Source organism: Pogoniulus pusillus, chromosome 41 (genome assembly GCF_015220805.1).
Source record: "Pogoniulus pusillus isolate bPogPus1 chromosome 41, bPogPus1.pri, whole genome shotgun sequence".
In the NCBI taxonomy this organism is placed as follows: domain Eukaryota; kingdom Metazoa; phylum Chordata; class Aves; order Piciformes; family Lybiidae; genus Pogoniulus; species Pogoniulus pusillus.
In genome coordinates this window covers 5,094,215-5,120,178 of record NC_087304.1, presented here as the reverse complement: position 1 = coordinate 5,120,178, position 25,964 = coordinate 5,094,215, and the positions used below count along the sequence as shown (strand labels likewise).

The following is a 25,964-nucleotide window of genomic DNA, read 5'->3' as shown; positions in this document are numbered from 1 at the left end:
GCCACCTGGGGCGACCAAAGCCGTCCCCGCGCGGCGCTGCCGTCCCCGCGCGGCGCTGCCGTCCCCGCGCGGCGCTGCCGTCCCCGCGCGGCGCTGCCGTCCCCGCGCGGCGCTGCCGTCCCCGCGCGGCGCTGCCGTCCCCGCGCGGCGCTGCCGTCCCCGCGCGGCGCTGCCGTCCCCGCGCGGCGCTGCCGTCCCCCGCGCGGCGCTGCCGTCCCCGCGCGGCGCTGCCGTCCCCGCGCGGCGCTGCCGTCCCCGCGCGGCGCTGCCGTCCCCGCGCGGCGCTGCCCCTGCCCCTTCGCGCCTCCGCCCGCACGTGCCCGCAGCGCGCGCGCCGGCGGGCGCGCACGCGCGAGGCCTTTAAGGCGCGGCCCCGCCCCTCGCCTCCGCGCTGACGTCAGCGCCCCCCGCGCGCCCCCCGCCTCCTCCTCCTCTCCCCTCCAGGAGCGAAAGGAGGGGAAAAGAGGGGGGGGGAGGAGCCCGCCCTGCGGTGACGTCAGGCGGCGGCGGCTCGGGGAATGACATCACCTGCGCGAGTGGCCGGCGGCGAGCGGGCGGGAGCTCGCGCCGCAGTGTCCCCGCGCCGCGGCCTCAGCGCAGCCGCCGGGCGGAGGCGGAGGGAGAGGAGGGAGGAGGAGGAAGAGGAAGAGGAGGACGAGGAGGAAGAGGAGGAGGAGGAGGAGGCGGCGGCGGCGGCGGCGGAGGAGGAGGAGGAGGAGGAGGAGGAGGAGGAGAAGGGCGTCCGCGGCCCTTCCGCGCCCCTCCGCCCGGCCAGCATGGGAGCGGGCGGCCGCGCCGGCAGGTACGGCCGGGGTGTGGGAAGGGAGGGGGTTGCGCGTTACAGCGAGGGGCGGGCGGTGGGTGGGGGCGCCGCGGTGGGGTTGCTTTGTCCGCCCGTGGGGTTGTACTGAGCCCGCGTTGTAGCGGGGGGGCGCAGGTGGGTCGCGGCTACGGGAGAGGCGGTGGAGAGAGCGGAGGGGCGGCGGGTGGGGTGCGCTGACTGAGGCGCGGTGTCGCGAGGTGGAGTGGGGGAGAGCAGTGCCGGTGGGCTGCGGCGAGAAGCGGTGTTGTAAGCGGGGAGGGGGACACGCTTCTAAGGAGGGGGTCGCGTTATAGCGGGGTGTCGCCGTGTAGCGAGGGTGTGTAGCGGTGCCGGGCGGGTGAGCGGTGCGAGTGGCTGGCATTTGAGGGAAGAGGGGAATGTTATAGCGAGGGGGGCGTTTGGGAGGGGTGTGGGGAGGTGCCGGGGTCTCGCCGTAGTGAGGGGTGCGGCCGGCGTTGGTGGGGGATGATCCGCGCTGTAGTGAGGGGATGCAGGTGGGTGGCATTGGAGGACGGAGAGGGGTTATAGCGGGGGACGTAGGGGAGGAGTGCGGGGGCTGCCCCGTGGGGAAGGGGCCGCGCTACAGCAGGGGTGCAGGGAGGGGGCGCGCTGGACCCACCGGCACTTGCAGCGCGGGGATGCGAGTGAGAGCCGGGCTGGGGGCATCGCTACCGGCGAGGTGGGCGCTTGGAAGCGCTGGAGCCCCAGGAAGGAGGGGTTGGGGCGCTTCCATCCCACGTCCTGGTGCCCGTCCCCGGATTGAACCTTGCTCCGCTCCGGTGTCTACGATCTGCTCGGGTACCCGGGACGTGTTCCCGGTGTCTGCGATGTTCTCCGGTGCTCTGGTACCCGCGATGTGCTCCGTGCCCCGGTACCGACTGACGCTCTGGTGCCTCATTGCCCGGAATGTACTCCGCGCTCAGTCTCGCGTCCCGGTGCCGGCAATGTGCTCCGTACTCCGTCCCACGCCCCGGTGCAGAGGTTGCGCCGTGGTTGTGCCCAGTACCCGCTCGGTGCCGAGGCTGTGCTCCGTGTTCCGTCCCGTGCTGCGGTACCGGTTCATGCCCTCCGCCTTCCCCGCCTTTAGGACACGGCAGCCCCGTGTCGTGTCTCTTTGCTGGCACCGCTCCCCCTGCCCCGTCCCTCTGTGTCCCCCGCCCCAGTCACCTCTTCCCGACCGCAGTCCTACCGGGCGAGGGGGTGCTCGGACCCACGGACGTTCTGGTGTTCCCCTCATGGTAAGGGCTGAGCATCACCGTGGGACTACCCATGGGGTCCTTGTCCTCCCTCAGTGGCATCGGTGGCTTCTCCGTCTCCCTGTATCGGCGTGTGCTGGGGATGCTCTGGTGGCGGAGCCGGTGTCGCTCCCGGAGTAGCATCGCCGGGATGGAGGAACCGGAGGAGAGAGACATCGCTGAGCTTTCCCCGCGGCGCCGACAGGGCGATGCCGCAGCTCGGGGACGCGGCTGTATCCCCTCGGGGGGCTGCCCTCGCCCCACCCCAACACCGGTGTCCCCGGGGGTGCCTGGTCCTCCCTGCCAGTTCCGGAGCCCATGGAGGAGTGGGGTTTGCCCCGCTCCCCGCAGCTGTGAGGTAGCCCAGTGATGGTGACAGCAACGAGGAAGGGACCTGGATCGACCCGAAACTACCCCAGGAGAAGGGAGCGTGCGGGGGGAAGTGTCCCCACCCCTGTGCCGGAGCGGCTCCACCGAACCTGCTGCTTCTGCAAGGCGCCGCTGGCGCTGGGGACCACCGCACGCTCCTGGGCTCGGCGTTTTCCATCCACCCTTGGGGATTTTGGCTGAAATCCCAAGCCCTGGGGCCACCCCGCAGTGGGCGAGAGCTGCCCCTGTGTCCCCAAGCGAAAATTTGTCACACAGAGGGCGAACAACCCCCACCCCCCCAGAAAAAAAAGAGCCATGATGGGGGTGTTTGTTTCATCGGGAGGATCCGGCCCCAGTCCCTGCTGGGGAAGCAAGTGGTGTAGATCTGGGATAAGCGGGAACGGGGAAAGATGCTGCTGAGGAAGCGACACCAGTGGGAGGGTTGTTGGGCTCCTGGGGACGGGGAGTGCCTCCCAATGGGTGCTGCACTCTGCCAGGGCTGGGGACATCTCCACTCGTCGGTGGTTTGTTGTCCCTGAGTCCCCGGGAGGTTTTGCTTTAGCAAAAGCTCTTGTTGCAGTGGGAAGGGGAAAAGCAGTGTTGGTTGAGAGGTGTTTCCAGCCTTTCCTCTGAGCTGGGAGGCCCTGCAGGGGTTGGGGGTTTGTGCCTGCAGTGTGTTCCTGTCCCCTCCCTGGACAAATTTGCAGGGGACATTTCCCCCTCAGGCAGCTGCGGTCCTGCTCCTGCCCGCAGCTTCTGGGCTGTCGGCGCTGCCTCGCAGCTGCTCTAAGGCAGGGACCTGTGTCTCCGGCAGCAAAATATTGTTAGTGTGTTTTTGGGTTGTTGTGGGGTTGGTTTTTTCCCCTATAAATTGTGTTTTGGGGTTGTGAACCTTTGCTGAGCTGGGAGGAGCTGGTGGTGTGTGACCTGAAGGGGGTCCTAGACTGGGGCAGCTCCTGATGAAGAAGCTAAAAAAGAACTAAGTCCTATCTGTGGGTTGTGAGCTCAAAGCCAGGTTGGGCAGGGCAGGGTGTGTGGCAATGTAGGGACCCTCCTGGGGGGAAGGTCCCCTCCTCCTGCCAAGCCGGTGGTGGGAAAGCTGTTAATTGTTCCCTGCCAGATTGACTTACAAATTAACGAGCTTGCTGGCACTCTCCTCCTCCTTCCTGTGCATGGTGAGGGCCAATATTTCAGATGGGGAAAAAGTCATCAATACTTTGAGTAATGCAAGAGGAGCTTCCAGCTGAAGCTGTGCCACCAACTAACGTGGGGGGCTGCCCACAGGGTCCCCCACAGTGGAGCCATTCATGCGTTCAGGTGTTGAAGGTGGTGAGGGGCAGGAGGTCCTCAAGTCCTCTTGCAGTTGTCTTCTGGGTCCTCCACAGCAGAGACATTTGTGTGCTTGGATGTGGGGTGGTGGAAGGATAGGAGGTTCACAAGTCCTAGCATCAGCCTTGCTGGCAGGACAGGGTCAGTCCCTTTGTGCCTCCTGGGTCCCTGTCCCCTACTTCCTGGTGCTCACCAGGTTTTACAAACGTGAGTTTGGTAAATGCTGCATCTTTCTGGGGTGCCTCCTGTGTCTAGCTGTGAGGGGAGTGAGTTTGGATGCTGAACAATAACCAGTGCAGTGCCTTGCCTGAGGAGAAGAGGGGAAATGTGCCCTGGCCCTTTCTCCAGGAGGATGGGTTCTTGTTGGGCACCTAATTCTGCTGCTGCTTTGCTGGGAGAGGTGGGCATGCAGGTGAAGAGACACCTGAGGCCCAACCAGGTGGGATGTCTGCAGAGCTGCTGTGGCTGCAGACTGAGCCTGGAGGGGAGGATGTTTGTGGCTCTTCCTAGCACGGGAATAACTCCTGCCTGCCCTGCTTGCCCCAAAGGCATGGGCCACATTCTGTGGCTCTATCCTTGATGGTGCCCCTGCTTGCTGCAGAGGGGGTTGGATTAGATGACCTTTGGAGGTCCCTTCCAACCCAGACCATTCCATGCTATTCAGAGACCTCAAAGCTGTTTTTGAGGTGGGAAGGATTGGATGTGGCTGTTGCTGGCATGGTTTAGCTGGGTCAGAGGCTGGACTCGATGATCTCTGAGGCCTTTTCCAGCCTCAATGATTCTGTGATTCTCTGACACTATTCCACCCGATGCTGCTTGCAGCCCAGCAGCCCAGCAGTGGATCAGGATGGCTGCCCTTGGTGGTGCCCAGTGTGGCTGTACCCCTCTGTGGTTCAGCAGGTGTGGGGAGGGCTGGAGGTGCCATCCAGCTGCTCTCCTTGTGGTAGGGTGCCTGAGCCAGCGAGCGTGTGTGGAGCTGTTGATCTGCTCTTCCACGTGGCGTACGAGCTGGCGTGGGTGGCGAGTTGCTCTGCTGGATTCGAGGTGTTGCCCGTGGCCTGCCACCACGTGTGGATTTTATCTGAACCCTTCCCTGTTCCCAACTAAAGCAGTTTATTGGTTTGTTTTGCCTTTTGCATTTGCAGAGATAACAAAATTGAGTGCAGGATACGGAGATAAAGTGAAGCCAGAGCTAAGCCGAGTCAGTGTGGGCAGTGCGAGGTATGGGGAGGAGAGAGGTTGTTCAGCTGCATTAAAAAGCTGCTGCTGAGCAGTTTAATTCATGCCTGCTGAACTTTCAGCTTGAAATTCTTCTTGGGTTTGATAAGAACATGCAGGCTGTTCACAACTCTTCCCCGCCCCCCCCCCCCCCCCCCCAAAGTACAACCTGCAAATGGCTTCAGCTAAAGATGATTTGCTTCAGCAGCGTGAGAAATGTGCTCGGTGTTCTGCTTCAGCTCAGCCCAGCTCCCTCCATCCGTGGGGCTCTTTGCTTCCTGCTCCTGGTGCAGAGGGAAGCAGGGTCGGTGGTCCTGGGTGCTACTCTGGTCTGGTGACTCCAGGCAGGGTCCCCAGAACTGTGTTTTTGTGGCATTTGCAGTGTGAAGAAGATGGCTGGGCCGGGAGGTGTCTGCCTATAACAATATTACTGCTTATAAATTGCAGTGGGTTTTAACCTCATGAGCCTTGCAGTAGGAGAGCTCAGGCCAGCTCTCTTCTGCAAAGTTTATTACACAATAAGCTGGAACAATCTGAGGGCTGTTTGTTAGTTGTTGTGGTAGGTTTTTTTCCTCTTGTCCTCTCTTTCTGATTGTTTCCTTTATAACTTGACTGATTCTTAGCTTTTTTCCTTTGACATCAGCCTTGCAAACTGGAAATTGTCTCTTTTTTTCCCCCCCCCTATCCTTCAGCTCATAAACCCTGGAGACTTCTGGGTCTGATCCAACATAATTCTCTTCGACTTCTTTTATTTTCTAGCTTGGGTATCATTGTCTTGGCTTAGTAATTTATTGAGCTTGGCATCCCTGTTGCAATCACTGTCTGCACTCTCGGGTTGTTTGCTGCTGGCCTGAACGAGCCCTTCCCGAGCTGCCTGCCCTGCACTCAGAGCCCTTCGGAGGTGGTGTGCCCCAGCACCATCCAAAGCAGTCCTTTCAGTTGGTGTTGCGTGGAGGTGTGAGGGGGTTTTTAGGCTTTATTTATTCTTTCTTTCTAACCTCTGAAGCCTGTTGGCTTCCATCCTCCCACCAGCTCCTCAGGGCAGGCACAACCAGCGTGTGGCTCCCACGCATGCATGCGAGCGGCACACGCTGGGTGCAGCTGCCAAAGGGAGAGGAGGTGAAGGTGCTGCTGCGGCTGAGGAAGGAGACAGGGATGCCCGTGTGCCCTCCTGGGATGCCCGTGTGTGGGGAGGCAGTGTGTGTAACCCTGCCACACCAGGTACAAGGAGAGCAGCGTGGGCTGTGCGTGGACTCCGGCATGTAAAGGAGATACTTGTGCATCCTCAGAGGTGCTTGGGGATGCTCTGCTTTGTCTCTGGAGACAAAAGGGTGGTGATGAAGGTGAGGACAGCCTCAGCTCATGGGGATGTGGGACACGCTAGGGCCCAGCGCTGGGGATTCTCTCTGCCACTGAGACTTGTTGGCCTCATTAGGGACTCCTATCCCCTGCCTCGCAAAGCAAGGCTTCATTACAGCCCAGTGCCAGCCTGTTGTGGCCCTGGGCCATGTGGGACTCACCTGGGCTCTTGTATCTTGAGTTTGGAAAGCTCTGAGCAGCTCCTGGGGTAGCAGAGGGACTTCAGAGCTCTGCAGTGAGGCCACGTCAAGCCCAGGCACTGTGATTTTAGCACTGCCCTCTCCATAGGTTGTAGCTCAGGCTGTTGCAGTGCGAGTGCTGTCCTACAACAGGACCTGCCACCATGTCCAAGCTCTAGTTCCTTGGCAGCACTTGCACAATTAAGAGCTGCTCTAGATTAGAAAGCAGATCTTAGTTTGTTTAAACAGGTTTAAAACCCAATGAAATTAAACTGGCGACTCGCACAACCTGCACACCTAAATTGGTTTAGCATTTGCATAAATCAGATTAAATGGGGGCTGTGGGATGGGTTAGGTTAGGAAGCCTCTGCCCATTTCTGCCCAGCTCCTGGAGGTCTCTTCTCGGGGCTGTTCTTGCTCAGCAGCAGCTGAATCACTTGTTTACACTCTCCTCTTTGGGTAGTTGCTCTATGCAGTGCTGGTTTACGTCAGATCAGAGGGTGGCAGTTTGGCTGGGACCTCGAAAGCAACTGGGATGCCCCCACCCTCATGGGGATGTCCTACAGAGGAGGAAACCTGAAGGCTGAGAGGCTTTTAGTGGTGTGGTGTGGTGTGGGAGGGTGGATGGCAGCATGGCTGCAGCAGGAGATTCAGATCAGGGCTGGTTTGGCCTCAGCCGTGATTTGCAACGTGTGGTAGGTCCTGCAGGTGGTTTGCAGGAGGTGTCTCTGTCTGGAGAGGGGTTTGAAGCCTGTTGGGTTTGGAGTAGTGAAGCTTTCACGTGTGAGTCTGTACGTGGGGTGCAGAGTGCCTGGGGGGTCCTGCCTCTCCCACTGCAGTCTCCCTGCTTTGGTCTTAGGGTGTTTCAGATGTGGTCCATGGAGGCGTAAAGCTGGGAGCACATCTGGTGTCCTGCTTTTGAGTGCTGAGTTTCTGCTGGTTAGCCAGTTTAAGAGCACCAGAGGTAAGGTGTTCTGCCCAGGCTTCAGGAATGATTTGTTCACAGTCACAGAACCCTCACCAGCCTTGTTGCCTGTCTCTGGACACATTCAAGCACCTCGACACCTTCCTTAAATTGAGCAAGTTCCCTTCAGCGTTTGCTGCTGTGTCTCTGGGAGGTGGCAGATTTAGACACTCAGCTGAGGGATGAGTTGAGCTGTATCAGATGCTACCTTCAGCAGAGCCTTCGCTTTACACAGTGCTGGTTTGTGGCCTCTCTTTCTCTCCCTCTTTTCACTTCTGTGGGCAGTGGACACATGATGTGAAGGGAGCTCCATGGGCTAATCAGGGAGTGCAGAAGGCACAAAGCTGGAGGCAAAGTGCTCTCCATCTCCCTTGCTTGCACCCACTGAGCTGGGATTGTAAGTAGCAGGAAGGAGAGGGTGTAGTAGCTTCCCAAAATGCAGTATTCCCATCGTAGGGAAGCAGCAGCCTCGGCTGAAATTTGGCTCCTTGTGGTGCTTGAGTTGTATCTGACTGTCTCTCTGAGCTGCTGCTTCATTGTTTGCTGCTTTGTAGTATCTCCGTATGCAAATCGATGTTGCTGTTAATTCCACTGACGATTTCAATCTGAAAGACTCTTTCCTTACAACTCTTGGCCACACTTCCCCTCCATTTTGCTGTTGTGAGGAGGCAGAGATGGACAGCGCCTGCAAAAGCTGCAGGAAATGGGGGTTTAGTCTTCTAAACTCCTCTTCAGCTCTGATATCATCAAGTGTTTGCTCTGGTACCCACCAAGCAGAGATGGCTGCTGCTTTCTGGCCTGCACTGATGAAGGGTTCCCTCCCGTTGCTTCTTCCTTTTGTTTACTGAGCTGCTGTTGCTGGCTGGCAGCGGCTTCGGCTCGTTCCCTCCGTCAGCAGCGAAGCTGAGCAGCAGTTTCCAGTCACCACGTGAAGTTCCTGTGTCACTGGTGGAGCTCAGGATGTGTAGCAGGCAAAGAGGATGGGTAGAGCCACGTCCTGCTGGCAGCTCCAAGGCTGTATAGGCAGGTGGGGACCAAACTGCTCTTTCCTCCACGCAGGAGGGGATGTGCCCAGAGCAGAGGAGTGGGCAGGGTGGGATAGGGAAATGCATCAGAGATGTTTCTTGGTGTGCTGTGTTTTTTCCAGGCAGCTAACTGGGGCACCCAATCCCCACAGGCAGCCTGGGGGAAGGTGGAAGCTGAGCACCACAGCCACAACCCGTACCTGATGCCCACTGTGAGCGGGCAGGGTGGTGGCAGTGCTGTCTCCTGGCCAGGCATGACCTGGTTGAGCTGAGCGCCCTGCAAGGGGCTGAGTGCTGCTCTGAAAACCTGGAGGCAGTGGTGCAGGAGGGATGCAGAGGGCTGGGTGCCATGGTGGCTGGTGCCTAGGGTTTGCCTGGTACTAACCAGCTGATGAACCAAATGATGTTCCTATCCCCTGGTGCTCGGCTTGCGGCGACTGATGACAGCACAGACCTCAGCCTCCTGTCACTTTGTGCTGGATCATCACACACCCAACCTGCTGGTGGGATCCATTCCTTCTGAGTTGCCATTTCATTTCTCTTGAAGGTTGAAGCCTACCCATACCCTAACCCATAAAAAATAGTTTAGGATGGCTGCCAAGAAAAGCTCTGCAGTGCCTTGTGGGTAACTCCCTGTGAATTACCATAAAAGCTGTAGTGCTGAGGCTGCTGTGGCAGTTGTGAGGATGCCAGTCATAATGCTCTGTATTTAAAATTCAGATGAATGTGTAATGCATTCGTGTCTGGATTGCAGCAGCTCCAAGCACTTCTGGTGTCCCTTCCCTGCACGCCGCTGCTCCCACTCTTGCCTTTTTAACGTCGTCTTGTGCTCTTCCCAGTGTTTTGCCTGACTGCAGAATGCAACAGGTAGCAAAACGTGGGCTAGGCATTCTAGGAGGAAGAGTGGTTTCTGATAGCTTCCTCCCAGGAGAGGCCAACCTCCCACTTCCATCGCGCTGGCAGCAATGCTTCACCTCGGGGATGTACTGCCCCCCCCCCCAACCCTTCCCCTCTGCATCCTGCCCGGATGATTCCTGCTTCCGAGGGCGCCGGGACCCAAACGTGAATGAAATGTGGCTTGTCCCAGTGCTGCCCTGCTGAAGAAGGCTGCAGCTGTCTGGTACCAGAGCTGGTTAGTGCTGCTGCTTCGCTGTGTGCCCTTGGAAATCCAAAGTGCTTTGCTTTATCTCCTGCTGCTGTTTTTTCCTCCGGAGCAGAGAACCAAGGTGACCGCAGGTCTCCAAAGCGAAGCCTCTGTTGAGGAGCTCGGTGTGGGTGCTTGGCAGAAGGTGTTGCTGATCATCTGCTGGGCATGATGGATCATTTCATTTAAATTTTCCTGAAATATAATATTCATCACAGTGTCAGTGTCCCACCTTCATTATAGCTCCCTGATAAACATCTCTAATCGGAGAGCCATCTCTCCGCCCTGCCAGAAGCCGCCTGAGGATAATGAATACATTTTTGGAGCTGGGAGAAGGGTGTCTCAGGGATGTGTTCCTGCTCTCCCACCACTCTCTGTGCACAGAGAGTTGCCTGCCTGCCTGCCTGATAAATAAAGCAAGCAGCAGATTTGTTTTTCCCAGGTTCTGATGGTGGTGTTCCTATGTGGCTGTGGCTGTGCTGTGTGAAATGGTGGAGGTTTGGGTGTAACCTGGTGGTGTTTCTGAGGGGACTCTTGAACCCTGTGGCAGCTCCCTAATGCAGCTTAACTCTCACCAGCCAGGCTGCTCCTTCTGCTCCATCAGGGGTAAATTCCTGCCTGGATTTGGGCAGAGAGGATGCAGCTTTATGTTGGCTCTCGCCAGGGTGGTTACAGCCTTGCATGTGGCCATCAGAGGGGCTCAGTTGAGCTATTTTGCTCTTCTCCCTGCGGTGCCCAGAGCATGTATGGAGTAGGCAGGACCCAGTGCAAGTCCTGGGAGCAGTTCAACCCTTACCAGGCAGAGTAGGCTCCTTTTGAGGGGAGCTCAGGGACTGAGCAGCACAGCTCATCTCCTTCCTGGTGCCCTGGCCACGATGGCCCCAGCTCTGTGCTGGTGGCTTCTGTGTCCTCATGTTGCCAGCAGCATCCATCATAGTGCTGCTTGTCTTGCTGCTCTGATAACGGTTTGCCACTGGGGAAGGGCTGCTCTTTCATGGTGGGCTCTGACCATGGAAGCTCGGTGTCTGCCCTCCCCAGCTGAAAGAGTGCACCCTGGCTCAGCTGCCAGCCTCAGCCACCACTCCACAGTGACTGGAATGGATTTGTTTTCTCATCTGAGCCCCTCTGGGAAAGACCCTGGAGGTTTGGAGCAACCAGCTCCTGGTCATCTCTGGGATTTGAACTTTGGCATCAGAACTGAAGCATTGTGAGTCCTTCGAAGCCTGGAACAGGCTTGACCTCTTGGGCTGCTCTTCTGGAAAAGGCTTTCCTCTCCCTGCACCCCCATTTCTGCCTCTGCTTCCTCCTCTGCATTTGACCCAGAACAAGATGAATTTTTGTGCAGTTTGGGATTTCCTGTCACCTCTGTTCCCCTCCAGCATCCAGGCTCTAAGCCTTGCAGCCTGTTTCTGTCCTGCTGTAAAACCTGTGAGGAGGGGAAAAGCTCCTCTTGAATTTGGAGTCTCTGGACACTGCCTGACTGGTGAACGAGCCCTGGCCCTGCTTCCAGACCTGCTCAGAGCCCCGAGGAGAACAACAGAGCAAGCTCTTGCTACCCTCCTTCCTGCAAGGACTTGTTGCACCACACTGATAAGAAGATTTATTTTTTCCAGGAGCCCAAAGCACAACTTGGCACCGTCAGAGGATGAGGATGAACCAGCTGCTGTGCTCTGAGCAGAGCCGGGCACAGGGCAGGAGCTGGCAGTGAGCTCTGAGGACAAGCCATGTCGCTGCATGTCCTTCTCATCTCACCCTGCTTCCTCGGGGGGGGACAAGGAGCAAACTCCAGCCACCAGCAGCCCCCTATCACCTTTCAGCACCTCGATTTTCAGCTGCTTGACCTCCTGAAGCCTGTCTGGCTTGCTGAGGTGTGAGCAGTAGGGTTCCTTATCCCTGCAGCTGCTCGTGGACTTCGTGCCCTAAAGGCTTTGCTGCTGGTCCCTGTGAGGGGATCCCAACTGAGGCTGTCTGGGTTTTTGAGAGTGCCCACGACCTCCAGTGCTCTCAGCATCTGCTCCCGAGCTACAGGCAGCAGGATGATGGCTTCACTGCTTTATCCATTCATCTATCTGTCCTTCTGCAAAGCAGCTTGAAAATCCCCAGGCTGAGCAGCTGAGCTGCCCCAGCGGCGCGGAGGGCACGAGCATCCCTTTGCTTCTCCTCTCGTTGGAGGTGACACGGGGACAGCATCCATCCAGCAGCCTCAAGATGTCCTGACCTCCTAAAAATAGGTGTAAGGCTGCTTTGAGAAATAAAAAAAAAAAGTAGTAGGGAGGTGGGGAGGAACTGAAGTGTTTCTTAGAAATAAGAGAAGAAGGTGCATAAAATATTTAATGGCCCTCAGAGCTAAGGCTTTTCATCTCTGCTGCCTTGGGGAGCAGGCTGTGGGGGTTGTCAGAGCTCACATGGGTGCTGGGGCCATGCACCAAGCCTGGCAAGGAGCTGGATTCTGGGCTGGGTGAGGGACAGCGAGCAAAGGATGAAGAGCAGAGATGCAGTTTTCATGCCCAGAGGTGTGTTTGCAGACGGCAGGAGTCTTCCTGGTCTGGGTGTGTGCAGGAGGACCCACCTGGGACATTGTCTCAGATGTCCTACCTCGTCCTGTGCTTTAGTGACCAGACTGTCCCCACGCGTGTGGTACGAGTCTCTGCTTTGCTTCTAGGGGAGCTGGGAGGCAGGACCCGTCAAGTGGCAGGGGCGAGCAGCTAACATCTGCACTGTCTTTGAGTGGCCTCTCGAAGGGGTGAGCTTGGTGCATGCCTGAGCTCTCCCCGCTGCTGGCATAGCCTGCGCCGAGCACACGCGGAGGGGATGGGAAGCAAGGGCCAGAGCACTTCAGCTCTTGCCCTGAGTGGAGCACTTGGCAGGAGGGGGCAGAGGGCTGTCCCCAGAGGGGTCTGTGCCCCAGAGCCGCCGTCCCCAGCGCTGCCCCAGGCGGTTCAGCCTGCGGAGCGCACAGGCTTGGATGTCGCTGTGCAACTCCCCCCGCCCAGAGCCAGGCTGCAATTAGTCTGCGCTGCCTCGTAACTGGATCTGCCAGCCCCAGGCTTTGTTCTTGGCTTACCCTTGACTTTTTTCCGATGTCTTTGAGTTGTGTCCCTTATCCGTGCCTCCATTTTTCATCCTCCACCCTGGCTCCGGCAGGACAGATGCTCTGGAGGCAGGAGCTGTCTGGCAGTGTCTCCTGCCGTGCTTGCTGCAGACAGCTTCCCTCTCCTCCAAGCCCTCCAAAGGCTTCTCGTGAGGAATGTTTAGAGATGCAGGTTTTTTCTGGGATGTAGCTGAGGAGTTTGTGATGCTGGACCTGTGTTGAGCCCCCAGAACACTCTGTAGCTTTAATCTTCAGAATAAGACTAAAGCAAGGCTTTCAGTTTGCATTACTCTTGGAAGGCTTTCAGTTTGCATTACTCTTGGAAGGTGCTTTCTTTTCAGGCCACTTTGCTTCTGATCAGCCTTTTGGGAGGGAAAGAAACCTCCTATCCCGAAATCCTGCCTGTGGAAATCAGTGCCAGGCTTGGGGTTTAAGTCACAAGATGGCTGTGCTGCCTTCTCATGCCCTCCTCAAGGCATTGCTGGAAGTGATGGCATCAAATGGAGTCCTCTCTGTCCATCTGTCCGTGCATCTCTTGGCTCCCTTGGGAACTGCAGCCTCTGGATGAGGATGGCAGGAGCAGGGAGGCGCAGGATGGGTACCTGTTGGCAGCCTTTCTGCTCGCAGTTGGCTGATGCTGGGAGAGTTTGGTCGCAGTTGAGTCGCTCAGGGTGAGCTTTGGCACAGCTGGGCAAGGGCTGGGGAAAGCCCCGTGCCTGCCAGGCAGCACCCCTCTGGGGACGGTTTTCCAGCTCTCAGGAAGGCTCCGGGGCAGGCAGGGTGGGATGAGCTGGGGGAGGACAGCGCTGGTGGCAGCAGACGGGTGCGTGGAGGACGCCACCGGGAAGGAGGCGATGGAGGGGACGACAGGAGCGGGAGCAGCCCGCGGGGCTCGGCGGCAGAGGGGGTGTGAGCCCTGCTGCTCAGCTCGGTGCCAGCTGCCCCCTCTCCGGCTGTGCCGCCTCTCCCGGCGGGGCCCCGTGCCGCGGCCGCCCCCAGCCGGGAGGATGCTCCAAAGCTTTGGCAGAGCCCCGTGCCGTGGGAGTGGGAGCTCCCACTGCTGCCGGAGAGTCCAGGCTCCATCTCGCCCCCGCGGATGCTGACGGCACCGGGCGGGCAGCCACTGCTCAGCTTGGCGGCTCTGGGGGACCGAGAGGCTTGAGCCGCTTCCAGGGTCAGGAGCCGCCAGAGCTTGCAGAGCTGCGCCTGGTGCCGTGGGGGGTCCTGTGCTGCCTGGCCTGGGGCCTCGGCCGCTCTCTAACTGCGTGTTCCCAGCAGTGAGTTCACCTCGGGGAGGCGTCTCGGGTTCCCTCCCGGCTGGAGAGGTGCCCGGGGGCTGCCCCACTCGCTCCCTGCCCTGTGGCACGACCCAGTGGGGAACGCAGCCGTGGCTCTGCCTGTAGCCTCTGTGAGTGGGTCCTGCTGTGCTGATGCAGCTTTTGGAGGGTTGGAGGCAGAGTGACCCTGAGTGCTCCTGGCAGGAGAAGGTAGCAGAAACCCTTCTGGGCACCCCTGCTCCAGGACCCAGCCCGGGAGAGGCAGAGGTTGTGTCGAAGCGCTGTGGAGCTGCTCACCAGCACGTCCCAGAGCTTTCCGTGCTCCTGGTTGGAATACAAATGGCCTCTGCCGTGTCTTCAACAGTGCCACTGTGTCCTGCCCGGGTGGCAGATGTCCCGAGTGGCCCTAGGAAAAACCCTTTGATGTTTGCTGTTGCTTTCACTGCTTGCAGAGGAAACGCAGAGCAGTGTCCTGGGGGCTGCGAGGCACCCGAGAGCCAGCCTCTGCCTTGGCAGGGGCAGAGGGAGCTGCTCAGGGTGTTGCTGGCAGGCTCTAAGCAAGTCTTAGCCCACAGGCGAGGTCCTGCCCTTCCCTGGGGAGAGATTGCAGTGGATTTTCTGCCCTGTTGTGGGTCCAGCTGGCAGCGTGGCTCTTCCTTGGCTCTTGGGGTGGATCTGCCATCCTGCTGCTCCTTATTTCTGGTTGCAAGAGTTTGGCTGAGTGTTGCAGTGGTGAGTTTTGGCCCCAGGTGAGCAGAGGAGCAGAGCAAGTCCTTTGTTCCCCGGGGTGGTCAGAGTGAGCTCAGGGAACTGTGGCAGTCTGAGCTGTCCCCTGCACCAAGGAGAGTGTGGTGGAGGGTTTTGGGGGGCATTTGCAGTCATGAGTGGGTGCTTGTGCTCCAGCACTGGCCATTAACATCCCTTTGATGAGAGCTGGGAGTGGGAGCACTGGGTTTGCAGCACAGGGATGCGTGGGCTGCTGGGCACCTTGTCCCCAGTGGTGACAGGGGCCCTATCTGCCCTGTCCTCCTTCCCTTGGAGCCGAGCAGAGGCAGCTCTTGGAGAGCATCTCTGACCTTTCCAGCTCGGTGCCCTCAGCTGCCACCCAGTGACACGGTGACACTTCACGTCTCCACTGTCTGAGGGCTTCATAAAGAAGGAGCCAGCAGCAATGAAATGCTTTGGCTCTCTGTGTCCCACCGACCGAGTTTGTTAACCTGAAGCTTCCTCTGACAGCTGGCAGGGCCCCTCTGTGGCTGGTGGGACAGGGCGGGGATGGGAGAGAGTAATTGTGGCTGGAACATGAGGAGGAAGAGGAGGGAGTGCTGTTAGGCAGCAGTGCTGTTAGGCAGCAGTGCTGTCAGCATTTGCTGTGCTTTCAGCATTTCTGGAGGATCATAAAATCAGAATTGTTTGGGTTGGGAGAGACCTTTAAGATCCTCGAGTCCAACCTTCAACTTAAGGTCACCATGGCCACCAAACCACTGATCTTTGCATGGGGCATGGGACAGCTGGAACAGTCCCACCTGTGCTGCACCGCAGCCTGGTCGAGGTGGCACTTGCTGTTTCTGTCTCCCAAGCCAGGAAAGCAGAGTCCCTGCCTACCTCCTCCAACTGGATGATGCCACTTCGGGCTGGCTTGCCCCAGCACTCCGCTGTGGCACAGCAAGGTCAATGCCAATGCCTCTGCCGCAGGAACCGCAGCCCACGCCCAGGCCTGTTTGGACAGGGCAGTGCTGTGGGGAGGTGCCAGGGCTGTGGGCAGGAGCCTGGCATGTCTGCACAGAGCAGGGGCCTGGTTCCCCAGGGGGAGGCAGGTACTGACCTGTGCTGCTGCTCAGCCTGGCTCGAGGTGCAGCAGTTGGCGCAGGACGCAGGTTCGGCAGCGCACGGCTGGAGGAGGCTGCAGCTGCCTGAAAGCAGGCTGGAGCCAGGGGGGGTTGTTCTCTTCTCCCACGTAACAAGTGCTAGATCAAGAAGAAATGGGATCAAACTGCTGCAGGGGAGGTTTAGGTTGGACGTTAAGAGAAGCTTGCTCACTGCAAGGGTTCTCAGAGCCTGGCGCAGGCTGCCCGGGGAGGTGATTGAATCCCTGTCCCTGGAGGTGTTGAAGAGCTGCAGAGGTGTGGTGCTGAGGGACATGGTTTAACATCAGTCTGGGTAGAGGCAGAGCATGGTTGGATTCAGTGACCTTGAAGGTCTTTTCCAAGCACTGCCTGGTTCTGTCACGTTATTTATGGTGCATTTGTATGGCAGGTAGGAGGTGCAGCCCCAGCTCCCTTCTGCCATCCTTGGGGAGCAGGAGGAAGCTTGTGTGCAGGGGGAGGTCATTTGTTTCCTCTGCTTGCAGCCTGTCAGAGAGCTCTGTTCAGACCTAATGCAGTTTAGCCCTGGTCTGGGGGTGAGCACCAGGAGTCCTGGGTCCCTGGAGAATTGCAAAGTTGCTTCCCTTCCTTTTTTCCTTTAGTCTAAATTAAGGAAAGAGAAAGAAAACAAATCCAAAGGGCTCTGTGAAGCAGGCAGAGGAGAGCCAGCTCCCTGCTGAACTGCTGCTGCTGCCCTGGGGACCAGGCACCAGCCTGGCAGTGCTGGGGCTGGCTGCTCTCTGTCCCTGTGTCCCCTCAGCTGTGGCTCCCCCCTATCCTTGCTGATGTTCCCAGCCTTGCCTTCCCCTGGCAGTGGCTTTGTCCTGAGCCCTGGCTAGATCCACTGCTGCCCACGGGGCAGCTTGCAGCCTGCACTGGGGTTTTGCAGGTCTCGCTTGGCTGCTCAGCAGGCTCCAGTGTGGGATGGCTGCAAGCTCTGGGAGACTCTCCAGTGCTGCTCAGATGGAAAACACTCTCAGTAACCGTGAAGAAGGGAGATGGTGCTTAAAAAACCACACACAAAAAGGTCATCTGTAGGGGCCTGTGGGATGGGGATCTTGATGCTGCCTCAGGTCACTTCAGAGATTCATAGAACCAAGCAGGTTAGAAGAGAGCTCCAAGCTCATCTGGCCCAGCCTAGCACCCAGCCCTGCCCAAGCACCAGACCATGGCACTAAGTGCCCCATCCAGGCTTGGCTTCAACACCTCCAGGCACAGCCACTCCACCACCTCCCTGGGCAGCCCATTCCAGCCTCTCACCACTCTCCTCCTGCTCAACAACTTTTTCCTCACCTCCAGCCTGACTCTCCCCACCTCCAGCTTTGCTCCATTCCCCCCACTCCTGCCACTCCCTCACAGCCTCAAAAGTCCCTCCCCAGCTTTTTTGGAGCCCCCTTCAGACCCTGTCAGGCCACAAGAAGGTCACCTGGGAGCCTCCTCTGCTCCAGCCTGCACAGCCCCAACTCTTTCAGTCTGTGCTCACAGCAGAGCTGCTGCAGCCTCTGAGCATCCTCCTGGCCCTGCTCTGGACACTCTCCAGCATCTCCACAGCCCTCTTGTCCCAGGGGCTCCAGAGCTGGATGGAGTACTCCAGGTGGGGTCTCAGCAGAGCAGAGGGGGAGGATCTCCTCCCTGGCCCTGCTGGCCACACTGCTGCTGCTGCAGCCCAGGCTCTGCTTGGCTCTCTGGGCTGCAAGTGCACACTGCTGGCTCCTGCTGAGCTTCTCCTCCAGCAGCACCCCCAAATCCCTCTCCTCAGGGCTGCTCTCCAGCCACTCACTACCAGGGGCTATATTTGAAGCAAAGGTGTCCAAACTCTTTATGGGCTTCAAACAGACCAAAGTTTAGGCAGAGCAGGCACTGAGCCCACCAGGAACTGCCAGTAGTGGCTGCTTAGAAGAACCTCATGGGGTGGAAACTCTTCAATCAGTTTTCACCTGTCTGAAGAGTGAGAGACTTGCACCCAGCTTTTTCTCCAGTGTGAAGAAAGGGACTGAAAGATCACATTTGTGTGCTTCTGTGCTCCACAACCTCCCTGGAGATGTTCAGGACCAGGCTGGATGAGACCTTGAGCAACCTGTTCCAGTGGGAGATGTCCCTGCCTATGGCACAGGGGGGTTGGAACTGGCTGAGCTTTGAGCTCCCTTCCAACCTAAACCATTCTATGGTGCAGGAAGGCTGAAGGAGCATCCTCACCTCAGGGTTACATCACTGCAGAGCAAACCTCCAAAGGCACTCAGTGTTGTCTGTCCCCACCCCAGCCCCTGTGTTCAGTGGCATCCAGATTGCTCCTGCAGCCTTGCAGCAGAGACATCCCACAGCTCCCTGCAGTTTCAGGGGGTGCTGTCATCCACCTGCTTGCTTTGCATCTCCTCAAAGCTTTCCTCTTTGCCAAAACATTTCATGCTGAAGGTGAGAAAGCTGCAAGATCTCTTGTCCAGAGAGGTGGAGGCTTGGTCCAGCTGGCAGATGGGGCTGTTTATTTACTGCTTTAGTGCTGTGTGAGTCTTGCATGGGTCTGTGTGGCCTCTGTGGGACATTAATTGGTTGTGAGTGTTAAGAGGCAACCCCAAATGTGGCTGTGTGGAGGCCAGAGGGAATTCTGAGTGGGTGGACACTCACATCCCACAGCTTCAGTGGGCTTTTGAGAGATGACTTGAGAAGAAGACCCTTTCACCCCACCCTGCCTTGGGGAGTGCCCTGTGCTTACCCATGCCCACAGGAGGCCTTTTGGCCTCAGGGAGGCTGAAGGCAGTGTTTGCTGCTCCATGTTTTGGAGGGTTTGTTGGTGTGATGCACTTTCTCCTCCCCCACAAAACACCCTGCTTTGGGCTGCTTTCATGTTCAAAGCAAGAAGGAGGCTCCTCCTGCTAATGAACCTTTGCTGGGTGCCCCAGCTCGTGGGTGGGTGTGAAGAGCAGCTCTGGATTTAGCTCACTGCTGGCAAGGCTTGGGGAAAAAAAAGTGGGGAGAGAAGGGGGGGGAGGGAAAGTCCCTTTTGAGTTTGCTGGTGGAGATGCAGCTCTGTGGCTGAAGCTCCCAAGCCACTTACCAGATGGTTCCCAGGTCCCATTGTGCTACCAAATGAACATTGCAACCCAGAGCAGGTCTGCAGTCAGAGCATTTAGTTAACCAGAGGTCACCTGAAAAATTTGAGCTTAAAAAATTGAAGTCTTAAAAATTTGAGCTCTAAAAACAAAAACAAAAAAAATTTGAAACCTTCACAATTTGAGCTCTTAAAATTTGGAATCCTTCACAATTTGAGCTCTTAAAAATTGGAATCCTTCAAAATTTGTGCACTTAACATTTGGAATCCTTCAAAATTGGTGCACTTAAAAATTGGAAACCTTCACAATTTGAGCTCTAAACCAAAATTAGAGACCTTAAAAATTTCAGCTCTTAAAAAATTTGGAAACCTTCACAATTTGTGCTCTTAATATTTGGAATCCTTCAAAATTTAAGCTCTTAAAAATTGGAAACCTTCAAAATTTGAGCTCTTAACATTTGGAATCCTTCAAAATTTTTAAGTTCTTAAAATTTGGAATCCTTCAAAATTTGAGCTCTAAACCAAAATTAGAAACCTTAAAAATTTCAGCTCTTAAAATTTGGTAACCCTTCAAAAAATGGAGTTCTAAAATAAAATTAGAAACCTTTAAAATTTCAGCTCTTAAGAAATTTGGAAGCTTAAAAAAAAATTGAGCCCTAAATATATCTATATAAAAGAAACCTTAAAAATTTGAGCTCTTAATAAATTTGGAAACCTTAAAAATTGGAGCCCTAAAAAAAAAAAAAAAAATGAAGTCTGTTAAAAATTGGAGCCATAAATAAATACAAGAAACCTTAACAATTTGAGCTCTTAAAGTGTGGAAGCCTTAAAAAACTGAACTCTAAAATCAAATTAGAAACCTTTAAAAATTTGAGCTCTTCAAAAATGTTGAAACCTTAAAAATTAGAGCCCTAAAAAACCTGAAGTCTGTTAACAATTGGAGCTCAAAAAAAAATACAAGAAACCTTAAAATTTTGAGCTCTTAAAAAATTTGGAACCCTTTAAAAATGGAGCTCTAAAATAAAATTAGAAACCTTAAAATTTTGTGATCTTAAAATTTGGAAACCTTAAAAAAATTGAGCTGTAAAATCAAATTAGAAACCTTTAAAAATTTGAACCCTGGAAACATTTGGAAACCTTAAAAATTTGAGCTCTAAAATAGAATCAGAAACCTTCAAAATTAGAGCCCTAAAAAAATTGAAGTCTGTAAACCATTGGAGCTCAAAAAAAAAAAAAAACACCTTAAAATTTTGAGCTCTTAAAAATTTTGGAGACCTTAAAATTTTGAGCACTAAAATAAAATCAGAAACATTAAAAATTTGAGCTCTTAAAAATTGTGGAAACTTTAAAAATTGGAGCCCTAAAAAAAAAATGAAGTTTGTTAAAAAATTGAGCTCTGAAAAAAAATTGAAGCCTTAAAAATTTGAGCTGTAAAATAAAATTTAAAACAATAAAAAATTGAGCTCTAAAAATTTGGAATCCTTAAAAAGTTGAGTTCTAAAATAAAATTAGAAACCCTTAAAAGTTTGAGATCTTCAAATTTGGAAAGCTTAAAAAATTTGAGCTCTAAAATAAAATTAGAAGCCTTAAAGTGTTGAGCTCTTAAAAATTGTGGAAACCTTAAAAATTGGAGCCCTAAAAAAATGAAGTTTGTTAAAAATTTGAGCTCTGAAAAAAAAAATTGAAACCTTAAAAATTTGAGCTCTTAAAAATTGTGGAAACCTTAAAAATTTGAGCCCTAAAAAAATTGAAGTTTGTTAAAAAATTGAGCTCTGAAAAAAAATTGAAGCCTTAAAAATTTGAGCTGTAAAATAAAAATAAAAACCTTAAAATTTTGAGATCTTCAAAATTTGAAAGCTTAAAAAATTTGAGCTCTAAAATAAAAGTAGAAGCCTTAAAAATGTTGAACTCTTTAAAATTGTGGAAACCTTAAAAATTGCAGCCCTAAAAAAATTGAAGTTTGTTAAAAATTTGAGCTCTGAAAAAAAAATTGAAGCCTTAAAAATTTGAGCTGTAAAATAAAATTTAAAACAATAACAAAAAGAGCTCTAAAAATTTGGAAACCTTAAAAAATTTGAGCTCTAAAATAAAAATAGAAACCTTAAAATTTGAGCTCTTAAAAATTGTGGAAACCTTAAAAATTGGAGCCTCAAAAAAAAAATGTGAAGCCTGTTAAAAATTTGAGCTCTTTAAATTTTGAAGCCTTAAAAATTTGAGCTCTGAAATAATGTAAGAAACCTTTAAAATTTGAGCTCTTAAAAAATTTGGAAACCTTTAAAAATGGAGCTCTAAAATAAAATTAAAAACCTTAAAGATTTGAGCCCTAAAAATTTGGAAACCTTAAAAATTGGAGCCCTAAAAAAAAAAAAATGAAGTCTGTTAAAAATTGGAGCTCTGAAAAAAAATTGAAACCTTAAAAATTTGAGCTCTAAAATCAAATCAGAAACCTTAAAAATTTCACCTCTTGGAAACCTTAAAAATTGGAGCTTAAAACAAAACCCCAACCCAATGTAGATGATCTCCAGAGGTCCCCTCCAGCCCCTACCATTTTTGGGGGGGTGGGGAGGATGTAGCTGGCTCTGTGCTCACAGGGATGTGGATCTGCAGCCCTTGTGCCCTGCTCTCAAGTCCAGCTGGGCTTGGGGACCAGCTGGCCTCGGTGCCTTCCCCTGCACACATGGCACAGAGGGTGACCCTTTGCTGAGCTCTTCCCTGCCTCTGCCTTTGTTTTTGCTCTTTGGTCTCTGTGCTGTTTAGATGGCAAAGAAACAGCCTGGTGGGAGGGTTGCAGCTTGTTCAGTGTGCCAGGATAAAGAGGTTTTAGATGCAGCCCTAAATAGTGCCCAAGATTGCTAAAAAAGCATCTCTGGGAAGGCAAAATGCTGCTGGAGGAGTCCTAATGCTTCAGCTTGACCTTGCGTGGAGCACGTGGAGCTTTTGCTGATCCTGCTGGCTTGCTCTGAGTGCTGAAATAGCAGCTGCCCAAAAAATAACACCAGCAGGGATCCCAGGGTGCCTACCTGTGGGAATGCCATCCCTGCTGGGCTTCTTGGTGGCACTGTGCAGGGTTCTGCACCTTGGCCACAACAACCCCAAGCAGCACTACAGGCTGGGGCCAGAGTGGCTGAGAGCAGGCAGGCAGAGAGGGAGCTGGGGGTGCTGGCAGAGAGGAGCTGCAGAGGAGGTAGCAGTGCCCAGGTGGGCAGCAGAGCCAGTGGCATCCTGGGCTGGCTGAGGAGCAGTGTGGGCAGCAGGACAAGGGAGGTTCTTGTGCCCCTGTGCTCAGCACTGCTCAGGCCACCCCTGGAGTGCTGTGTCCAGTCCTGGGCTCCTGAATTGCAGAGAGGTGTTGAGGTGCTGGAAGGTGTTTGGAGAAGGGCAGCAAGGCTGGGGAGGGGCCTGGAGCACAGCCCTGTGAGGAGAGGCTGAGGGAGCTGGGGGGGTGCAGCCTGGCACAGAGCAGGCTCAGGGCAGAGCTGATTGCTGCCTGCAGCTGCCTGCAGGGAGGCTGTAGCCAGGTGGGGTTGGGCTCTGCTGCCAGGCAGCCAGGGCCAGAAGAAGGGGCCCCAGGCTGAAGCTGTGGCAGGGCAGGTTGAGGCTGGATGTGAGGAGGAAGTTGTTGGCACAGAGAGTGATTGGCACTGGAATGGGCTGCCCAGGGAGGTGGTGGAGTGGCTGTGGCTGGAGGTGTTGCAGCCAATCCTGGCTGGGGCACTGAGTGCCCTGGTCTGGTGCTTGGGCAGGGCTGGGTGCTAGGTTGTGCTGGCTGAGCTTGGAGCTCTCTTCCAACCTGCCTGATTCAATCTGATCTAATTCACTGCAGCCTAAGCTCTGCTCCTGCACAGTCCCCACAACCCTGCTGCTTTCTGGTGTCATCTCCCCAGGCTGCAGCGAAGCTCCCAGCAGGCAGCTCAGGGACCAGCCTGGCTTAGGGGGAGCCTGCAGGAGCTGCTGGCCTGGTGCTGCTGCTCCCTTTTCCCTTTTGCATGGACCTTAGGCCACATCCTTAATTTTTTAATTAACAGATGCATCCCACATGAGCACAGCTTGGCTGAGAGCCTCCAGGCATGGCTGCAGGATCAGGGAGAAGGATGGGGAAGGCAGATGCTGCTCTGTGCTCTGGCTCTGCACCCTCACTAAAGGCAACCAGCAGTGGAGTTTGCTCTTTTGTTGCCTTTTTTTAGTTCTTCTTTTTTTTTTTAATGTATTAAAGGTTTAATAAATGGAATTAAATACTGTGAAACTTAAGGTAATTAAATGTGGAAGCAGACTTGGGAGGGGGGGAGGTTGGAATTTGTAAAGCATCCTCTGCAGGAAACTAATAGGCTCCATGCCTCCTTATCTTAATGATTTTCATAATTTAGCTGAATGCAGAGATAATGGAGCTGATGAACCTTTCTGGAGCTAACTTTAGAGCTAATGGGCTCCTTGCTGGGGAGAGGGCTAGGGGCAGGTGCAATCAGCATGCTTGAGGAAGGAGCCAAGAGCCAGAGAAGCTGAAATAAACAAGCAGGAGGGTTTTCCAAAGCCTTAGAAAGTTGCTGTGTGTCCTCTCTGATTGCTGCCTCTTCCCACCTGGAGTTAACAGGGGATTCTGCACCTTTACTCTGCTCTCATCAGACTCCACCTGGAGTGCTGGGGGCAGTTCTGCAGCCCCCAACACAAGCAGGACATGGAAGTGTTGGAGCAAGTCCAGAGGAGGCTACAAAGATGCTGAGAGGGCTGCAGAAGCTCTGCTCTGAGGACAGGCTGAGAGAGTTGGGGCTCCCTTCAGGTAGTTGTGGACAGCAATGAGGTCTGCCCTGAGGATCCTCTTCTCCAGGCTGCACACCCCCAGCTCAGCCTCAGCAGAGTTGGGGCTCTGCAGCCTGCAGAAGAGAAGGCTTCCAGGGGACTTTGGAGTGGCCTTGAAGGATCTGAAGGGGGCTACAGGAAGGCTGGGGAGGGACTATTGACAAGGGCTTGGAATGAGAGGAGGAGGAGGAGGAATGGGTTTGAAGTGGCAGAGGGGAGATTGAAAGTGGATGTTAGGAAGAAGTTGTTTGCAGTGAGGGTGATGAGACACTGGCAGAGGTTGAGGGTGGTGAGACACTGGCAGAGGTTGAGGGTGGTGAGACACTGGCACAGGTTTCCCAGGGAGGTTGTGGAGCACAGAAGCACAGATCTTTGATCACATTTTGTGCTTCTGTGCTCCACAACCTCCCTGGAGGTGTTCAGGACCAGCTTGGATGAGACCTTGAGCAACCTGTTCCAGTGGGAGGTGTCCCTGCCTATGGCACAGGGAGGTTGGAACTGGCTGAGCTTTGAGGTCCTTTCCACCCTAAACCATTCTCTGGAGTCATTTGGAGGGGCCATGTAGTTTCCTCCTCCTGCTGCCAGCTGAGTTCTGCCTTTCCCACACAACCTCTGACCCTGCCTGTGCCCAGGGAGCTGCAAAGCTGGGGATCATCTGCCTTAATCTGGTCTCATTGAGGCAGGATCAGTGAAACCACCTCGCAGATTCACTGTATTATGGAGCAGATTGAGGGACTTAGAGAGCAAATTTAATAAATATCATTTTGATATTACTTGGTGGAGTAAAAAAAAAGATAGATACATGCTGAGTGAGTGATGCTGGAGCAGCCTGGGAAGGAGGGGGATGTGGTGATGTGATTGGAGAGCTTGGGGAAAGGGAAGATCATAGAGTCATAGAATCAATCAGGGTTGGCAGGGAATACAAGGATCAGCCAGTTCCAACCCTCCCCCTGTCATGGGCAGGGACACCTCACACTAGAGCAGGCTGTCCACAGCCTCATCCAGCTTGGCCTGAAACACCTCCAGGGATGAGGCCTCAACCACGTCCCTGGGCAACCCATTCCAGCCTCTGGCCACCCTCATGCTGAAGATCTTCTTCCTAACATCCAGTCTGACTCTCCCCATTGCCAGCTTTGTTCCATTCCCCCCAGTCCTATCAGTCCCTGACAGCCTGAAACTCACTCCCCAGCTTTCTTGTAGCCCCCTTAAGGTACTGAAAGGTCACAATAAGGTCACCTGGGAGCCTTCTCCTCTCCAGCCTGCACAGCCCAAACTCCCTCAGTCTCTCCTCACAGCAGAGCAGCTCCAGCCCTCTGCTCGTCCTTGTGGCTCTTTTATGGAGACTTTCCAGGACCTCCATATCCATCTTGTACCTGGGGTCCAGAGCTGGAGACCTCCCCTCAAACCCATTACACCCTTGCTGCCCTTGCATTGCCCTGTGGTTTGGGTAGAGAACACCAAGCATCCTCCTCCCTACCATGGGTGAGTTTTAGCAAGCAGCCTGGCTTAGTGCTTCACACAAGGGCCTCACAGATCTCTGCACAGCCCCAGCTCCCTCAGTCTCTCCTCTCAGCAGAGGTGCTCCAGGCCTCTGCTCATCCTCGTGGCCCTTCTTTGGACACCTTCCAGCACATCCATATCCCTCTTGCAATAAAAATGCTGAGTGGTGCTGTGGGGTGATGGAGATAGAAGGAAAGGACATCCCCCTTAGCCCAGAGTTGAGTCACAGTGGCATGTGCAGATGCAAGGAGGGCTTGGAAAGAGAAATGTGGATGTTTGTTCAAGGATGGAGGTAGGATCCACACCTGTGGTTCCTCTCTGCTGCCTCATTGACTCTGGCAGAGGTTTGTGTGACTGGGACCTAGAGCAGGGCTGGGTGGAGATGCTGAAGCTGACTCCCTGCTCAGAGCAGCTTTGCTGTGACAGTGCAGGGATGGCTGCCCAGGATGCAGAGGGAAATTGACCCCTGTGTGCTTGAGACCAAGCCAGCAGCACTCTGTGGGTACTGTGGGCAGTGCAGTGAGTGGCCTCAGAGGCAGTGGCCAAGCAGGGGTTGGTTTTGCAGCCAGCACTTTGAAATCATGGAATGATTTCAGTTGGAAAAGGCCTGTAAGATCATCAAGTCCATCCATTCTCTAGCTCTTCCATGGCTGGTGCTAAACCATGTCCCTCAGCACCACACAGAATCATAGAATCAGGCAGGTTGGAAGAGAGCTCCAAGCTCAGCCAGCACAACCTAGCACCCA

General features: G+C 54.6%; 1 protein-coding gene across 10 annotated transcripts in view; it reads left to right on the top strand.

The window, feature by feature from the left end:
• Positions 1-694: 694 nt before the first annotated feature.
• Positions 695-25,964, top strand: part of PTPRS (protein tyrosine phosphatase receptor type S) — a 217,066-nt gene continuing 191,796 nt past the window's right edge. For 7 of the 10 annotated variants that reach the window (XM_064175419.1, XM_064175418.1, XM_064175417.1 and 4 more), the window contains exon 1: positions 696-802. The gene's annotated coding sequence lies outside the window, so the exon portion shown is untranslated. Of the gene's footprint in view, positions 803-25,964 lie in introns of all 10 variants that reach the window. The other 3 variants (XM_064175409.1, XM_064175408.1, XM_064175406.1) reach the window with 1 other exon arrangement.